This window comes from Heloderma suspectum, chromosome 1, assembly GCF_057233095.1.
Source record: "Heloderma suspectum isolate Gila_16-S chromosome 1, 16-S_ref, whole genome shotgun sequence".
NCBI lineage: Eukaryota > Metazoa > Chordata > Lepidosauria > Squamata > Helodermatidae > Heloderma > Heloderma suspectum.
This window is the reverse complement of record NC_139458.1, coordinates 292,429,685-292,447,612: the sequence shown is the minus strand read 5'-3', so window position 1 is coordinate 292,447,612 and position 17,928 is coordinate 292,429,685. Positions and strand designations below refer to the sequence as shown.

At 43.8% G+C, this 17,928-nt stretch overlaps 1 pseudogene; it reads left to right on the top strand.

Annotated features, from left to right (window-relative positions):
• Positions 1-4,656: 4,656 nt before the first annotated feature.
• The window catches only part of LOC146359230 (developmentally-regulated GTP-binding protein 1 pseudogene), a 61,200-nt pseudogene continuing 47,928 nt past the window's right edge, over positions 4,657-17,928 (top strand).

The window sequence follows — 17,928 nt, the reverse complement described above, 5'->3', positions numbered from 1 at the left end:
AAGCCACCACCGGAGCCGCCGCCGCCCATAACATCCGCCCCAGGTAAGTCTCGTCCCAGGGGGGATCCACAGGGGGGCGGGGGGGGCAGGCCGTTCTGCCGCGGAGTTCTGGGGGCCGAATGCACTGGCATTCGGCCTCACTGAGATCCATGGCAGAATTCTCTGACATCCCTACCTTGGTGTGCAAAATGAAGCAGGACAAAGGCTAATAGAGTTTTGCCAAGAGGACACGCTGATGATAGCAAAGACTCTTTTCCAACAGCACAAGAGGCGACTCTACACATGGACATCACCAGATGGTCAATATCGAAATCAGATTGATTATGTACTTTGTAGCCAAAGATGGAGAAGCTCTATACAGTCAGTAAAAACAAGACCTGGAGCTGACTGTGGCGCAGATCTTGAGCTTCTTATTGCAAAATTTCATCTTAAATTGAAGAATGTAGGGAAAACCACTAAACCATTCAGGTATGACCTAAATCATATCCCTTATGAATATACAGTAGAGGTGATAAATGGATTTCAGGGATTAGACCTGATAATAGAGTGCCTAAATGGATGGAGGTCCGTAACAATGTTCAGGAGGCAGCAATTAAATCCATCCCAAAGAAAAAGAAATGCAAGAAAGCCAAGTGGCTGTCTGATGAGGCTTTACAAGTAGCTGAGGAAAGAAGGGAAGTGAAAAGCAAGGGAGAAAGGGGAAGATATATCCAACTGAATGCAGAGTTCCAGAGAATAACAAGTAGAGATGTATGAAAGTCACTTACTGTTTTGAGAATCTGCTTCGCGGTGGGGGGGAGGCACTCCGTCCCTCCCCCCAGAGTCCTGCCCGGCCGGCTCCGCTCCGCGGGGATTCCACAGAGCTGCCTGCTGGCTCCACCCGCAGCTGGACATCTGGCCGCAGGGCAGCAGGGACGCAAATGGCAGTGGCCATAGCCGCTGTTTGTGTCCCTGTACTTAACCATGATAGGCTATGTAAATATTTACGTAGCCTATCATGGCAAAGTAAAAAGAAACGCATACACAAATGGCAGCGGCTACAGCGGCTGCCATTTCCGCTCACTATTTTTTGCCGTTCTAGCCTATGTAAATATTTATGTAGGCTAGAATGGCAAAAAATAGCGAACTCAAATGGTGGCCGCCATAGCTGCCACCATTTGTGTATGCTGTGCCTGGCTGCGGCCGGCCAGGAGACCAGTCGCCACCGCCGCCGCCCCCGCTGCCCCCGCCACCGCACCTGCCACCACCACCACCAAATCCGCCACTGCAGCCGCAGCTGCCACCGCTGCACCCGCCGCTGCCCCGCCGCACCCACCACCACCGCACCCGCTCCGGCTGCCACACCCGCTGCCACCACCGAATTGGCTGCCGCACCTGCTGCCGCCACACCTGCCACCGCCAAATCCGCCGCCTACGTAAATATTTACATAGGCTAGAACGACGGAAAATAGCGAATGCAAATGGCACTGCCATAGCCACCGCCATTTGCGTACGCATTTTTTTTTTTACTTTGATGTGATAGGCTATGTAAATATTTATGTAGCCTATCATGGTTAAGTACAGGGATACAAACGGCGGCGGCTACGGCCGCCACCATTTGCGTCCCTGCTGCTCAGCGGCCGGATATCCGGCTGCGGGCGGAGCAAGCTGGTGGCTCCGCAGAATCCCCACAGAGCGGAGCTGTCCAGGCAGGACTCCAGGGGGAGGGACGGAGCACCTCCCCCCATTGAGGATTCTGGGGGGAGGGACAGAGCACCTCCCCCCCAACGCGAAGCAGATCCGCGAAACGGTAAGTGACTTTTGTACATCCCAAGTAAAGAGCCTCTTGTTGAGGGTGAAAGTGGAGAGTGCAAGAGCTGGTTTGAAACTCAACATTAAAAAAACTAAGATCATGGCATCTGGCCCCATCACTTACTGGCATGTAGAAGGGGAAGAATTGGAAGCAGTGACAGATTTTATTTCTTGGGCTCCAAGATCACCGCAGACAGTGACTGTAGCTATGAAATTAAAAGATGCTTGCTCCTTGGGAGGAAAGCTATGGCAAACCTAGACAGCATAGTAAGAAGCAGAGACATCACCTTGCCAACAAAGGTCCACATAATCAAAGCTATGGTTTTCCCAGTAGTAATGTATGGCTGTGAGAGCTGGCCTATAAGGAAGGCTGAGCGCAGAGGAATTGATGCCTTTGATCTGTGGTGCTGGAGAAGAGTCCTACGAGTCCCCTGGACTGCAAGGAGGTCAAATCAGTCCATCCTAAAGGAAATCAACCCTGAGTGCTCATTGGAAGGACAGATACTGAAGCTGAAGCTCCAGTATTTTGGCCACCTATGTGAAGAGAAAACTCCCTGGAAAAGTCCCTGATGCTGGGAAAGATTGGAGGCAAAAGGATAAGGAGACGGCAGAGGATGAGATGGCTAGATAGCATCACCGATGCAATGAATATGAACTTGAGCACACTCCGGGAGAGAGCGCAGGACAGGAAGGCCTGGTGTGCTATGGTCCATGGGGTCATGAAGAGTTGGACACAGCTTAATGACTGAACAACAAATCATTATTCAAAGGTTACTCAACACCATTGTCCTGACAAATGGTCATCCTACATTCATTCTGTCCCTAACAGAATTTCCTTCTAAGCTTAAACTCAGGTTGTTAGAACTTCATACCCTCCTGTCAAAGCAATTAGGCTGGTGGACACAAGGAGAGGGTCTTATCGGTACTGGACCCCTGCTGTGGAACCCTGTTCCAATTGATGTTCACCACACCTATTCATTACAGGCCTTCAAGATTGCCCTAAATATGTACCTGTTTACCTTGGCCTACAGTTGATTTAGGACTGTATTGGGTTCTTGGTGCATATAGTGGTCTTTGGTTTGAACACTTAATTTTGATTTTATCATTGTTTTTATCATTGTTTTATTGTGTTTAATGGTTTTACATTTTCTTGTATACCATCTTGTAGGGTTTACCCTAAAAGGTGGCTTATAAATATTTTAAATAAATAAACTCAAGCAACTGGCTTGGAAATAACTATAACTGGGACAACTAGCAGAGCTGCAACAGTCTCATAAGTCTTTCACCCAATGGTCCCATGCACATTTTTTTCAAGCTGTCTTAGTCACATCAGTCTCAGGCTCATGTATATAGAGGTCCCTTGATGCAATCAATACTGCCAAGGAATCCCAGCCACATCAAGAGTCCACTGGCCCTACAACCCCTCTGCACATCACAGAAGGGCCAGTGGTTCTGTGAACCAGCTGTGATTCCTCATCATAGGATTACTAGTCGTCTGATGACAGAAAGGCATAATTCAAATGAAATACAAGTTGTAATGGGGTCTGTAATTTACTCTGCAGCGCACAGCTTGGTTCACTTGTTCGAACCACCAAGAGTGATAGGCTTGCCAAGCAGTTTCTTGCAATGGACTTACCATCTACTTGCAGCACACTGTGGCCTGGGGGATGTGCAAATCAGCAAAACCAAGCTTGTCAAGATTCTTTGATGTTCACCTTGAAGCTCATTCCAACTTGTGTCAATATCAGACTGTGAACTTTGAGGGGAGGTTGCCTGAAAATCCATGCATGTTTTTGTGCACATCTTCCCAAATGTACACAACAGTTGTGCACTTATCTGCAATGTGCATTTTCTCCCATTGACTAAAGCATGTTTGTGTGCATTTTTTAAAATGTATGCATTTTTCAAACACATATTTGTTTGTGCGAATCACATTGCAAGCTCAGAAATGTGTGGATTTCAGACCAAAGATTCAGATCCGGAGGTGCAAATTGGATAAATTCTGGTCAGAAATGGACTGAAATGAATTTTTCATCCATCCCCGGCTACATAGGTTTGTCATTGGAGACTGGCAATTAATGTTTTGAAGAAGATCCTTCCATCATCCTTCCCCAGTAACAAAGATCCTCAAGCTCCCCATGTTAGATATGATTTACCAGTCATCCTTTACAAATATGATGGCAAATGTGAAGCAATAATTCACACAGAAACTGACTTGATTCTCCAGTATTGCATTATCTTACAGCACCCTGGCCATTAGGTGACAGTTTAATGCACACTTGCTGAAATATTAATATCGTAATATATGAGCAATAGCTCACAGTAACTTGCCTGACAAACAGGCCTAATTTTTCAATAAGGTATGGGTGGAGGGGTGACAAATTTCTTTTTTTCTTTTTTTTTTAAGTAGACACACTTTTCCCTCCTTGCTTCCCATTCAGGTTTTAATCCCACTCTTTCCCCCTCTGAACTATAAACTTGATAACAAAACCAATTCCTGTTGTTTATCTTTGACTTATGCCTATGTGTGGTGTGATCAAATGCCAAGAACGTCTAGAATTCTATGCCTGAATTGCATATAAAGTACAATTTCTAAGAAGGAGATATTATTTATTGAAAATTACAGCACATTTTCAGCTGGTTCATACATGGCCCCAGAGAGGAGGATGCAAATGTGGTGAGGCATTGAACATTACTCAGGCTTTTGCTCCTTTCCCCACTGCTCATGTGATTTTTTGCTGCACAAAAGGGATGGGTAGTTAGCATAAGCAGGTCCTGCTCACATAGGCATTTATTTAAGCAGTGGTGCAGCCAGGTAATTTTAGATGGTGCTTAATAATTTTATGGGGCCCTGTTGTTGCCATCATGAGCACCATGTTGGCCAAGATCAGTGAGATAGAGGTTGAGATGGCCCATGAGCAAATGAATAAGCCACAGCACACCATCTGGGGCTGTTGAAAGCTTGTTTGGCCAAACCACGTCGAGAGCTCATCACACCAAAAGGAGGTGGAGGGGGTGGTCCGGGAGAAGGTTTTCATGTTACGAAGACCAGAGATGCCTAAATTGGTTTTATGGGCTTCCCATCAATGGGGAAATCCACTTTGCTGACCAACCTTGCTAGAGTATACCCAGAGGTAGCAGTCTATGAGTTCACCGCATTGACTACTGTGTTTAAATACAAAGGAGCAAAAATGCGGCTTCTTGAACTTCCAGGAATCATTGAAGGTGCAAAAGATGGGAAGGGCAGAGGTCACCAGGCCATTGCAGTAGCCCAGACATACAACCTTATTCTGATAGTTCTGGATGTTCTGAAGCCTCTGGGACATACGAAGATAATTGAGAATGAGTTGGAGGGCTGCAGGATACCCTTTAATAGTAGTATTTATATATTGAAAATATTTATATACTACTTCCCACTTTAAAAATCCTAAAGCAGTTTACAATAACTTATAAAACTATAAAACAATATTACAAATTACAAAGTTCCACAAAACAAGGCTTAAAACAACGTAATCAATTAATTGGAAAGCCAGGGTAAATAGATAGGTTTGTATAAATGTCAAAAGCACATTATTGTTGGTGCCTGATGTATTAAAGAGGGGAGGTCATTCCAGAGGGTTGGTGCCACCACAAAGAAGGCCTGTTGCTGTGTTGTCACCAGATTGGGCACAGAATAGTTGTGATGTTATTGTCATAATAGATGGAAACCATCATCTATCATAATATGCAGGAACTAGAAGAGCACTGGATCATGTATCATAGGGAACATAGGAAGCGGCCTTATACCAAATCAGGCTATTGGTCCATCTAGCCCAGAAATGACTAGCAGGGGCTCTCCAGGGTTCCGGGCAGGATTATTTCCTAGCCCTACCTGGAGTTGCCAGGAATTGAACCAGGGACCTTCTGCATACCAAGCATGTGCTCTACCATTGAGCTATGGTCCCTCCTCTGTTCAAATTTGAGCTCAAATATCATCCATATTGGAATTCAAATCTTCCATGTAATCAGTCCCCAGTGAATTTATTTTGTGCCTCTTAGTTTTAAGCTGTGTATATTCCATTGTCTGACGTCCCTCAGCATGTCAACCTCTGGAAGACCCTTTGCAGAAAGACAAGGAAGCGTGACTGTGAGAGCCTCCAGGTTTGGGGGGCAATGCATTACCCTACCTATCATTACCTTCATTCATTTTATCCCTAGGACTTTTAGCCTGATTTGACTCTTTTTTTCTTTCATTCATCCTTTCTTTCCTGAAGCCTATAGGCTAGAGAGTGCTTATTAATCTTGGATTAGCACTGAATATATTGACTGGTCAGATGGAGAAAAAATTCTCAGTAAAGATTCAGGTTAATCTCTTTTCACTTCAGGCCATCTGAGAATGGAGACTGCAATGGGGTTTTGTCTACACTGTAAAGGAAAAAAATGCACACTATCACTGCTGTTTTCTATTTGGCACTTGGATACCTTTTTGATCTGTTTCATGCTGGAGTTTAAATTAACTCTTCCTGACTTGAATAGCATAGCGATCGAACTTGACAGTATTTTATTTAGTTTGGGATTAGAACTGGAGTCATAGATAGCAAAGACTTGTCCAATGTAGTTTTATTGTCTGTTATTTGGTCTGGGTACTGCATCCATTCTGTCTTCATTTCATTTCTAACTACATTTTTAACAAGCTTGGAGATCACTTATTAAATCTTTCACAATGTAAATGTGTGGAAGAGCCAGTGTGGTGTAGTGGTGGGAGCATTGGACTGGGAGCCGGGAAATCTGGGTTCTAGTCCCCACTTAGCCATGGAAGCTCATTGGGTGACTTTGGGCCAGTCACAGGCTCTCAGCCCAACCTACTTCACAAGGTTGTTGTGAGGATAAAATGGAGAGGAGGAGGATAATGTAAGCTGCCTAGGGATGTACGAAAGTCACTTACCTGGTCTCACAGCTTGCTTCACAGTGGGGGGGAGGCACTTCGCTTCTCCCCCCGAAGTTCAGGCCGGCGGGGGAGGCTTCCCACCTCGCCCAGCCGAAATTCAGGCCGGGGGGGAGGCTTCCCGCCTCGACCGGCCGAAATTCAGGCCAGGGAGAAGCGCCCCGTCTCCCCGGCCGCGAACTTCAAAAGAAAAGTTTTTTTAAAAAAAGCCCCGTGATAGGCTATGTAACGATTTACGTAGCCTATCACGGCTAGATCTGCAAAGTCAGCTGTGATAGGCTACATTAATTGTCACGTAGCCTATCACGGGTGACTTTGAAAAAAAAAAAAAAGCGCGTACGCAAATGGCGGCCCCCATAGGGAGCTGCCATTCGCGTTCCTTAATTGGTCCCTGTAGTCTACGTAAAGATTTACGTAGACTACAGCGAAAATAAGGGCAATGCTATTTGCGTTAGACATGTTACATACCCACACATGCCACAATCCCATCCTATATATTAAATCTCATAAGTCATGAAAAAGTGTCTGTTTAAATTGTGCATTTTCTACATTTCTGAAATTATACCATGGCCACACTCAGACTTTTCTACCATGCCCCTCTTTTTTGCTGATGTTGTCTAACATAATATCCAGCCCAAAGAAGAGTCCTACAATGTTTGTTGACATCTGAAACCAATCCAGCTGCAAATATTTTACAAATGGACCTATTCATTCAAAAGCTTTATTTTTCAAGACCTTGCAAAATCTCCCAAAGTGAAATTCTCTTGCAAGATCACACTCGGATAAAATTGCTAGGTGGCTTAACCATTCTTGCCCCATAATAGAACAACATATTTATAGCCAGACATAGAGGAAGCATGGTGTGTGTATGTGTGAACCAGAATTTTATTCATGTACATTTGGGCCTGTAAATCCTACCCACAGCACTGGCTCCCACTGTCCTTGGGATTTATGGCCAAAATTATTATGACGTTTGTCCCTCCTACCAACTGTCCAGTCCTTCCTGCCTATGCACCAGGAACTCTGGCAGTAGTAGTTCTCCAGACAGCATGTCAGATAGAGAAACACATTCCTCACTAGCATTCTGCCTTGTGTGAGGAGCCTCCACGGATACAGGAGGGTGTTCTCTTCAGACAGTCACCCTTCACAAGTAGAGGGTGATGAATGTGATGGAAAGAGGCAGGAACTGCATCAGGTCAGGGGGTCTTGAACCAGGGCTTCCAGCATGCAGTCCCCAGCACTCCACGAATACCTCTCTGGTCCCTTAGCAAACCAATCAGATTAGAAGTTGTGTATCAAGGTCACCCCTTAGGCTGCAGTTCCTGCCAGAATACAGTCAGCTGACCTCACAGTCTAAATACTGACCACAAACCAACTGGGCACACTGGCTCTTATAAAGCCCTTATACCAAAATCAGCTCCTCAGGTTGAGCAATTTGTCTCACTCTGGGCAGCCTTGCAGACTCCCTTGCTTTCACTGCTCTGGACACGATCCCCCACCCTATCTTTAACCACATGATGTCTCTCTGAACATTTTAATCCCTGTTTGCTTGCACTGGGACAAGACTTCTGTTGGAGAGTCATGCTGACAGTCCTTTAAGTAGTAGGACCATAATACAAACATTATGAATAGAAGTAATAAATAAAATAAATAATTATAATTATAGAATCATAGAATCATAGAATAGTAGGGTTGGAAGGGGCCTACAAGGCCATCAAGTCCAACCCCCTGCTCAATGCAGGAATCCAAGTCAGAGCATCCCTGACAGATGGCTGTCCAGACTCTTCTTGAAGGCCTCCAGTGTGGGAGAGCCCACCACCTCCCTAGGTCATTGGTTCCATTGTCGTATTGCTCTAACAGTCAGGAAGTTTTTCCTGATGTTCAGCCAGAATCTGGCTTCCTGTCACTTGAGACCATTATTCCATGTCCTGCACTCTGGGATCATCAAGAAGAGATCCTGGCCTTCTTCTCTGTGACAACCTTTCAAGTTCTTGAAGAGTGCTATCATATCTCCTCTCAGTCTTCTCTTCTCAAGGCTAAACATGCCCACCTCTTTCAGTCTCTCCTCATAGGGCTTTGTTTCTAGTCCTCTGATCATCTTTGTTGCCCTTCTCTGAACCCTCTCCAGTTTGTCTGCATCCTTCTTAAAGTGTGGTGCCCAGTGTGCCCAGTTGGTACACAGTACTCCAGATGAGGCCTAACCAGTGCTGAGTAGAGGGGAACTAGTACTTCCCAGGTTTTGGAAGCAATGCTTCTATTAATGCAGCCCAAAAGAGCCTTTGCCTTTTTTGCAGCCACATCACATTGTTGGCTATTCAGCTTGTGATCAACAACAATTCCAAGATCTTTCTCGCTTGTAGTGTTGTTGAGCCACGTATCCCCCATCTTGTAACTGTGCATTTGGTTTCTTTTTCCTAGGTGCAGAACTTGGCATTTATCCCTATTAAATGTCATTCAGTTGTTTTCTGCCCAGCGCTCCAGTCTATCAAGATCACTTTGAATGTTGTTTCTGTCTTCCAAAGTATTAGCTATCCCACCCAATTTTGTGTCATCTGCAAATTTGATCAGCATTCCCTGCACCTCCTCCTCCAAGTCATTAATAAAAATGTTGAAGAGCACTGGGCCCAGTGCTATACATTAATAATAATTAATAAAATTTTATACATTATTTAAATACATACATACTATTTATTATAAATAGCCCATGGGATTGCTGAAAAAGAAACTCTAGCTTTTGGACGATACCCATGATTTGAAAAAAGATCTATATTTTTTTCCCCTTCCAAGTAACCTTTGGAGAAAACACTTTGGGGCTTTGTGGGAATTAAGTCTATTTCCACAAGCATGCCACTGTTTCCTCTAAAAGTAGGGCTGTAAATAGAGATCCCCTTGAGATCTTAGAAGTTCAGCTAAAGTGAGATGTATTATGGCATTCTTGTTCCGACATGATGTTTCTCAGTTCTCTGACTTTGGTGTCACATCTGATCAGTATCAGCCTAGGCTGAACCATTACGATGCCTGCAGTTTTGATTTTATTTGTGTTGGACTACATCTTTATGTAAAACATAGCAACTTGCTGGAGTATGGAGTTGGTGGATATTTCATGTTCAAGGACTTTACTGATGTTTCACTGGATGAATTCTAGTCATGACATACATGTATGTTCTGTTCACCTCAGTGGTAACCCTGAGTTTAATCCCTTTGAAATCAATGGTGCTTACAACAAGCATGTAACTTTGGCTCCATGAAGCCCACAGTTTGTATATTAAGTGTATAGATTTTTAATGTCATTAATATTTAAAACGTAACACTGGGAACCTTGAGACCAAGCCAGTGTGAATATCAGATGCTTATTACTTTCATAGGTTGTTCACAGTGCCCTACATTTTGAACTATAATTTATACTGAAAATGCCTGTCAACAAGGCATTAAGCATCCTTCCTTAGTGTTCAGTCAAAGCCTAGCCAATTCTCTCTTACAGTTACATCAAGAACTATGTTGCACCAAGAACCAAGACCTCATTATAAAAGTACCACAACATTGCATTTCTCTCTGCCCACTATTTGCACAGAACAAACCTGACAATCCAGTCTACACCTTATGCTGGCAGTAGGGGTTTTGGTGTGATCCCAGATATTGTAGGCAAATCTCTACAAGGAGAACTGCTTGTATTGGGTAGGTAGACAATGACACTTTTTGGATCAGTTGAAAATCATACCTGGAAACCCTCCAAAATGTACTGTTTTCTGTTTGTGCTTATAATCGGCCTGAATAATGTAGAATCCTACTAATACACAGAAGTAACTGCATATAGCAGTGCCCATGTGACTTGCAATTGCAGTCTCATTTGGGCCTCAAATGGGTGATAGAGAGCAAAGAGATATGTTCCACTTGGTAAACACTCTCCCGTTTGCAAGCTTCCTACTTTAAAGCAGGTTATTCTGAGTCATGGGGTAAAGTAGAGTGGGGGGAGCAATTTGGCTAAACATGGGGTTATTGAGGCAGAAGCCAATTTTCTTCCTTCAGCATGCCTAGTAGGCAACTTCTTTCCAGAGGCTTGTGACTTAGATAGCTGCTTTGCCTTCATACTCCTGGGGAGAGAAAGAGTTAAAAGATGTCTGCTTCTGCTTTACATCTTCTCCTGGTGAGGGCTCAGATTTTAGGAAGAGGAGGAAAGAAATATGCAGGGAGGAGGTGCTCCGTGATCCCTCTAATCTCTCTTCAAGTGTATGCTTGAACCAAAGGATCAATGTCATAGAAAACCTGAATATAACAGCAGCACTTGTTGCCTAAGATGCTCTGTTGTAGCATGGGGATGGTCCTACATGAACAGAGATTCAATCAATCAAAAGATGATGCAGATATTTAGGGATGTACGAAACTCACGTACCTTTTCACGGAATCTTTCACGGTGGGGGGGAGGCACTCCGTCCCTCCCCCTGGAAACCTCGATGGGGGGGAGGCTATCCCTCCCTCCCAGAATCCTTGACGGCTGGCTCCAGGCTGTCTGCAGCCAGATTTCCGGCCACAGACGGGCTGCTGCAGACGCAAATGGCGGCCGCAGTAGTGGCCGCTATTTGCATCCAGCCAGGCAGCTGTGATAGGCTATGTAAGAATTTATGTAGCCTATCACAGCTAACCCCCCCAAAAAAAACCAGCGTACGCAAATGACGGCGGCTACAGCAGCCGCCATTTGCATTCCCTATTTTTCGCCGATTTATCTTATGTAAATATTTACGTAAGATAAATCGGCAAAAAATAGGGAATGCAAATGGCGGCCGCCATAGCTGCCGCCATTTGCGTACGCTGGATTTTTTTTTTGGGGGGGTAGCCATGATAGGCTACATAAATTCTTACATAGCCTATCACAGCTGCAAGGACGGCAATGGCGGTGGCAGCAGCCTGGCTGTGGCTGGCCAGGAGCTCAGCCGCCACCGCCGGAGCCCCGCCGCCACCGCATCCGCCGCATCTGCCCCAGGTAAGTGCTATCCCGGCGGGATTCAGCGTGGGGGCGGGGGGGGGCAGGGGGCCGTTCCACCACGGATTCTGGGGGGGTGGATTCCATGGTGGAATTCTCTGCCATCCCTAGGTATTTTAAATAAAGTTGCTCCTTTGTATCTCCTCTTGATCTTTGCAGTAAAATGAGTCACAGATTATGTTTTTTAGCTCTCCAACAAGGATGAAATGCACAGACTTGCTCACTGAAATCTGGAGTCATTCAAGATGAGGCTGGACAGCCATCTGTCAGGGATGCTCTGACTTGGATTCCTGCATTGAGCAGGGGGGTTGGACTTGATGGTCTTATAGGCCCTTCCAACCCTACTATTCTATGATTCTATGAATATTTACAAGAATCAGTGTTAGTCCTGTGGTCAAACCTAGCACACTAGAACTGGCCCTGAAACTTCCAAGAGATATTGACATTACTTCTGCTATCATATTATCTCAACAAGATAAAAGAGTAATAGGATCAGCAAACAAAAATTCCCATCATAAAATGTATCCATCAGATTTTAAAAGCCAAATGTTGTGGTAGAAAAATTCATTTTTCAGTAAATAAGAAAGATTTTAGGAGTGACCTATCTAAAGACGTCATCATTCATGATAGGCTCAAGTACTATAAAGGGGGAAAATACAGGGTGCAATCTGGCCAGAAGTAATGTTTGGGTCAGTACCACTGACCTTCACTTGAATGTATGCAATAATTATGGGGGTAGGATTGCAACCACACTATGGCAATCGTTTAGCCATCTCTCTTCTCTCTTGCACTAAAATGCATTGTGATATTCCCTCTCTTTTTTTGTTCTCTCTCTCTCTCTCTCTCTCTCTCTCTTCTCTCTCTCTCTTTAAAGGCACATTTTTCATATGTTGCTAATCTATCTTTTTCCCTTAAAAGAGGCTTTTCTGCAGGATGACTGTGAACAATCACAACTACCTAAGCAGATAAAAGATCCCTGAAAACATAACCAGCAGGATAGCTGCCAATACTTTTTACCTGTGTTAAAAAAAAAAAAAGACAGAGCCACAAAAATGAAACTAAAGACTAATTTATTTGGCAGGAGAAAAAATAAATCAAACAACAAAAATAACAAAAGCAAGACAACCCAGACCTGCAGTAATGAATCAAGTCACTGGAAAGTAGCTATTCTTGTCTATTTTAGTTTTCATTTAATCAAACAGGATGGCATATTTATCTGCAAAAATCATTAAGGGTGCAACCCTAGGCATGTTTAGACAGAGAAAAGGCCTGCAACTCCCAGCATGCCCCAGCCAGCAATGCTGGCTGGGGCATGCTGGGAATTGTATGTCTTTTCTCTGTCTAAACATGCATAGGATTACACCCTTAGATTCTCAAGAGATCAAAAGGCCATTGTGTACAGTCCCATCCATCTATAGTACAGGACCAGAACACCAACAGAGATACACTTTTTTATGAATGGAAGTGGCAAACAGAGCTTCTTTTATCCTAATTCTAAATTGCTATACTTTAAATGGGCCTTTCAGAACTTTTTTTGTATTGCATTCATACTGCAGAATGTTCTTCCTCAAAAATGTATTCATTAAAAAAAAACCTCATTCCTATTTTCCATGAATTTATCTAATCCCCCTCTAACTCCATGACCATCAATACATATTGTGGCAGTGAATTTAATAAGTTAATTATACATTAATAAGTTAATTATGTATTAAATCATGCTTCTTTTGTCTGTCTGAATCTACTGTCAATCAATTTAATTGGCTGAATTCAATTTATACCATAGTGAGAGGGGCAGAAACATCTATATTATATTGTACTTGTGGTAAAATCTCTAATACTGATTGGCTCAACTGGTGTGGTGACTCAGGCTGGATCTACACACTTACTGCCTTTTTTTGCTTCCAATGAGGTTTCACCGCCTGCCTTTCACACTACGCATTAGCCGCCTCGAATTGGAACCAGAATTTCCAATTTGAAGCTTCACAACTTCGCGGAGAAGCCCTGATTTTGCGAGGATAATGCCTTAATTAAAAAAAAAAAAATCCGGAGTGGGGGATAGGAGGGGGTAAAACTTAGTCTCATTTGAAGGGATACAACAACCCCTTGCTCAGTGCAGGAAGACTGATTCCCAGGCGGTCGCCCATCCAACTACTGACTGGGGCCGACCCCACTTAGCATCTGAGATCAGACAAGGGCGTGCAGGAAAACAGCAGGAAAATAGCACAGTGCTCAAGTGTGAACCAAGCTCGCACATTCGATGAAGCACTGCAATGGGGAAAATGGGTGAGTGTGAATAATCACATGCGAGAGCGTTTAACCCAACAGGACACTGAATTCATTGCGATGGTGGGCGCAATGTAGATTGGCCCTCAGAACGTTGGACTGCACAGAGAAGGAAGCAGATTGTGGTCAAGAGTCTGTGAGGGATGAGAAAGTTGTCTGTTTTGTTATAATTAAAACAGTGCAGAAAGTCTGGGAAGTAGGGATGTACGTAAGTCACTTACCTTTCGTGGATTATGTTGATGGTGGGGGGGAGGCGTTCTGTCCCTCCCCCCGGACTCCTCACCGGGGGGGAGGTGCTCCATTCCTCCCCCCCAGAGTCCTCCATGGCCGGCTGTGCTCCGCAGCAGCTCCACGGAGCAGCCGGCCAGGCCCAGCCAGGCCAGAGCCGTCTGCAGCCAGATTTCTGGCCGCAGAGGGCTCTGGGTAAAAAACACACAAAAAAACGCGTACGCAAATGGCGGAGGCTATGGCCGCTGCCATTTGCGTTCCTTATTTTTGCTGTCTTAATCTACGTAAATATTTACATAGACTATGACAGCAAAAATAAAGGGGAACACAAATAGTGTAGCGGGCGCTATTTGTGTCCCTTTTTGATTCGTCATTTTAGCCTACGTAAATATTTACGTAGGCTAAAACGGGGAATCAAAAAGGGACACAAATAGTGCCCACTACGCTATTTGTGTTCCCCTTGATTTTTGCCATCATAGTCCACGTAAATATTTACGTAGATTAAGACAGCAAAAATAAGGAAAGCAAATGGTGGTGGCTGTAGCCACCGCCATTTGCGTACACGGTTGTTGTTGTTTTAAACCCAGCCAACTATGATAGGCTACATAAAGATTAAAAAAAACAAAACAGCATGATAAGGCTACGTAAAGATTTACGTAAAGATAGGCTACGTAAAGATTTTCGTAGCCTATCACGTCGTTTTGGTTTTTTTTTAACCTAGCCGTGATAGGCTACATAAATCTTTACGTAGCCTATCACGTCGTTTTGGTTTTTTTTTAACCTAGCCATGATAGGCTACGTAAATCTTTACGTAGCCTATCACGTCTTTTTTTTTTTTTTTTACAAGCCTGGAAATGGCAGCGGCAGAAGCCGGTTGGAAGACCAGCTGCCGCAGCTACCACCACTGAAGCCGCTGCCGGAGCCGCCTCCACCCGGAAGATCCGCCACAAGTAAGTCTCATCCCAGGGATCTGCGGGGGGGCGGGGGGCAGGCCATTTCACCATGGAGTTTGGGGGGCCGAATGCACTGGCATTTGGCCTCACCGAGATCCGTGGCAGAATTCTCTGACATCCCTACTGGGAAGAGGTTCTGGAAGATGGGGAAGCCAAAAGACTGAGGGGCTAGAGGGAAGAAGGCTGAAGGAGTTGTGCAGAGTAGATAATGGGCTGAGAAAGAAGAACTTTAAAGAAGCACTGCTGAAGAATGATGCCTGAGAAAAGGCAAAGAACACAAAGATGAGGCAAGGAGGGATTAATTAGATTAATTAGGGGCTGCCAAAAAATGTATGATCAGCAAGGGCTGTGGGAGAGGAGGGAGAGAGGATTGCTAAAGACTTTGGTCGAGAGTCAAGATGCTAAAGAGCATTGGTCAAAATTGGCAGTGAACAGAAAAGCAGAAAACTGAGAAAACACTGAGTGGTGGAAACAATAGCCCTATTCACTTGATCCCCCTCACAGTTCTAATCACCTGAGGCAAGGAGAGTAAGGACATGCTCATTGGTCCCTCTCCCACCATTGTATTCCCTGCAGTCCTCCATGAATTTGGGCTGACCTTTTGTGGCACAGACCCTACTTCCTTCACATAGGCTTCCCAATGATTTTATACTATTAGCCATATGTAATCCACTCAGAGAACATTTGTTATTGGACAGATTAAAATATAATGAATGAATGAATGAATGAATGAATATAGAACCCTTGGCTGCACAAGGAAAAATGAATGAGTCAGGGTATGGAGTTGAAAGAGGAACCAAGGTAAAAAGTAACTGAAATGTAGGCCTGGGCCACAATTACATTTAGGGCCTAGAGTCAGGAGAGACTGTATACTATTGGCAGGAGGGTACCTGGGTAACAGGTACAAGGTCTAGAGCCTAAAGCTTGACAGGGGGTATCTCTACCAGTTGTGACTTCCACTCTGACTGCAAGATGGTGCCCTGGCAACCCTACTGTAACAGGCTCCTGATTTCCCTCAGTTTCCCCAAGATTAACAAAGAACAAAGGAGACACAGCAAAGTCAAGTGAAGCTGCCTTGTCATGGAGTAGTAGTACATGTTTTATGATTTTATAGGGGAAGGGACCCACATTAAGTTTTTAAAAACACCTTTAAAAGGACAGTGCCACACAACATCAAGCAAAAGCCCACACAGTTCTTGTAGTTCTTGACTCAACCCCCAGGTAACAACCAACATGCAAACTTGAGGTTGGGTGAAAGGACAGGGAAGAACACACAGCTCGTGTCTTGTGGGGCGGGTTACATTTTAGTGGAGCACTCTGCATATGTCATTGTGTAGAAGTAGCAAGGAACATCCATAGAATATAAATACTGAGGGCAACTTCTGCATCATAAACCAGGGATGATTTGGGGAGTGTATGCTTAAAAGATGGGTTTGTGTTGACTTCCTTCCACCACCATGAGTTGTGTGACTGAGATTCATATGCTGCATGAAATTCCAGCTGGGTAAAATTAACCTCTGACATGCAAACTCAGACATACTTACTCAGAAGTGCATCCTACTAAGTTCATTGGGGCTTACTTCCCCAGTGGGTATAGGATTGCAGCTAGGGAAGTACAGGTTTTGTTAAATCTGTTCCATCTGTGTTTTGTGAATTTTCAGGCATCTTTCATTCGGTTGTCGACTGAACCGAAAGACAATCCATTGACTGAACTGGATTTTATGTATAAGAATTTTGTTCCTGTTTGCAAATGCACATTAGTAAAATTGCACATTTGTGCAAAAACCCCCCAGTTCCCCCCCCAAAAAAGGTCACAAGTCCATGCAACTTGGAAAAAATCTTCTGAGTAGAGATGTATAGGATTGCACTGTAAAAGTGTTGTAGGGTTACCAACTAATCACCAAAACAATTTTTTAAGGTAAGTTTGGGAGTTCTGGCTCAGGTGAAATACTGTATCTAATGAATTTTGAGGACAGCACAGCAGAAGGTGTTTTGATAAGACTAGAAAAAATGGTTAGGGGAGTTTTGCATATCCCTAAAAAAGTTAATTCCCATTAAAGAAAATTCTAGAAAACAGTTTTCCTGTTAGATACTTTTAATAACAGTGACAATCACAAATACTACCCAAAATTATGAGAGTGGTTGAAAGAATTGAGTGCTTTTTAACTGAAGCTCTTATTCCAATTAAAAAGGTGTTCTAAACAACATTAAAGGCCAAGTGATATCTTTCATATAAATAAGAGTTTTGTAATGAAACTTCCAATTTAAACTTCATCCTTTTATTGAGAGTTGCAAATAGCATTTAAAACTCTATTAAGAAGTCTCCTAATGGAAAACACACACACCAATATCCCGAGTATGGTATTAAATGGCAGCAGAATCAGTACACAGGATTAATGTTTTAAGACATCGCAGGGAACAGTTAAGTATATTCCATTGCAGAACCACTGAAATAGCTTTTCTGTGTGGGTGGGTTCACTCAAGAATCCACTCAGGCTAAAAGTGGTAGGATTTTATTATGTTTGATGAGGCATCAGTGATGTGCATCATCTTAAAGCCACCCACTGCTGCTTTAATTGCTTTGGCAGTCATACCAAGCCAATTAACATCAAGTCCCTCCAAAATCCAAGTCTTCCAACTGTACTTCATGCAGAGCAATGTTACATCCACCTCACAACTTAGACTTTAATGTTACCCAAGGAAAACCCTGTGAATTACTCTGAAGATTATGAATCACATTTACATATTTTGTTGTTTTCTAATGTTCCTCT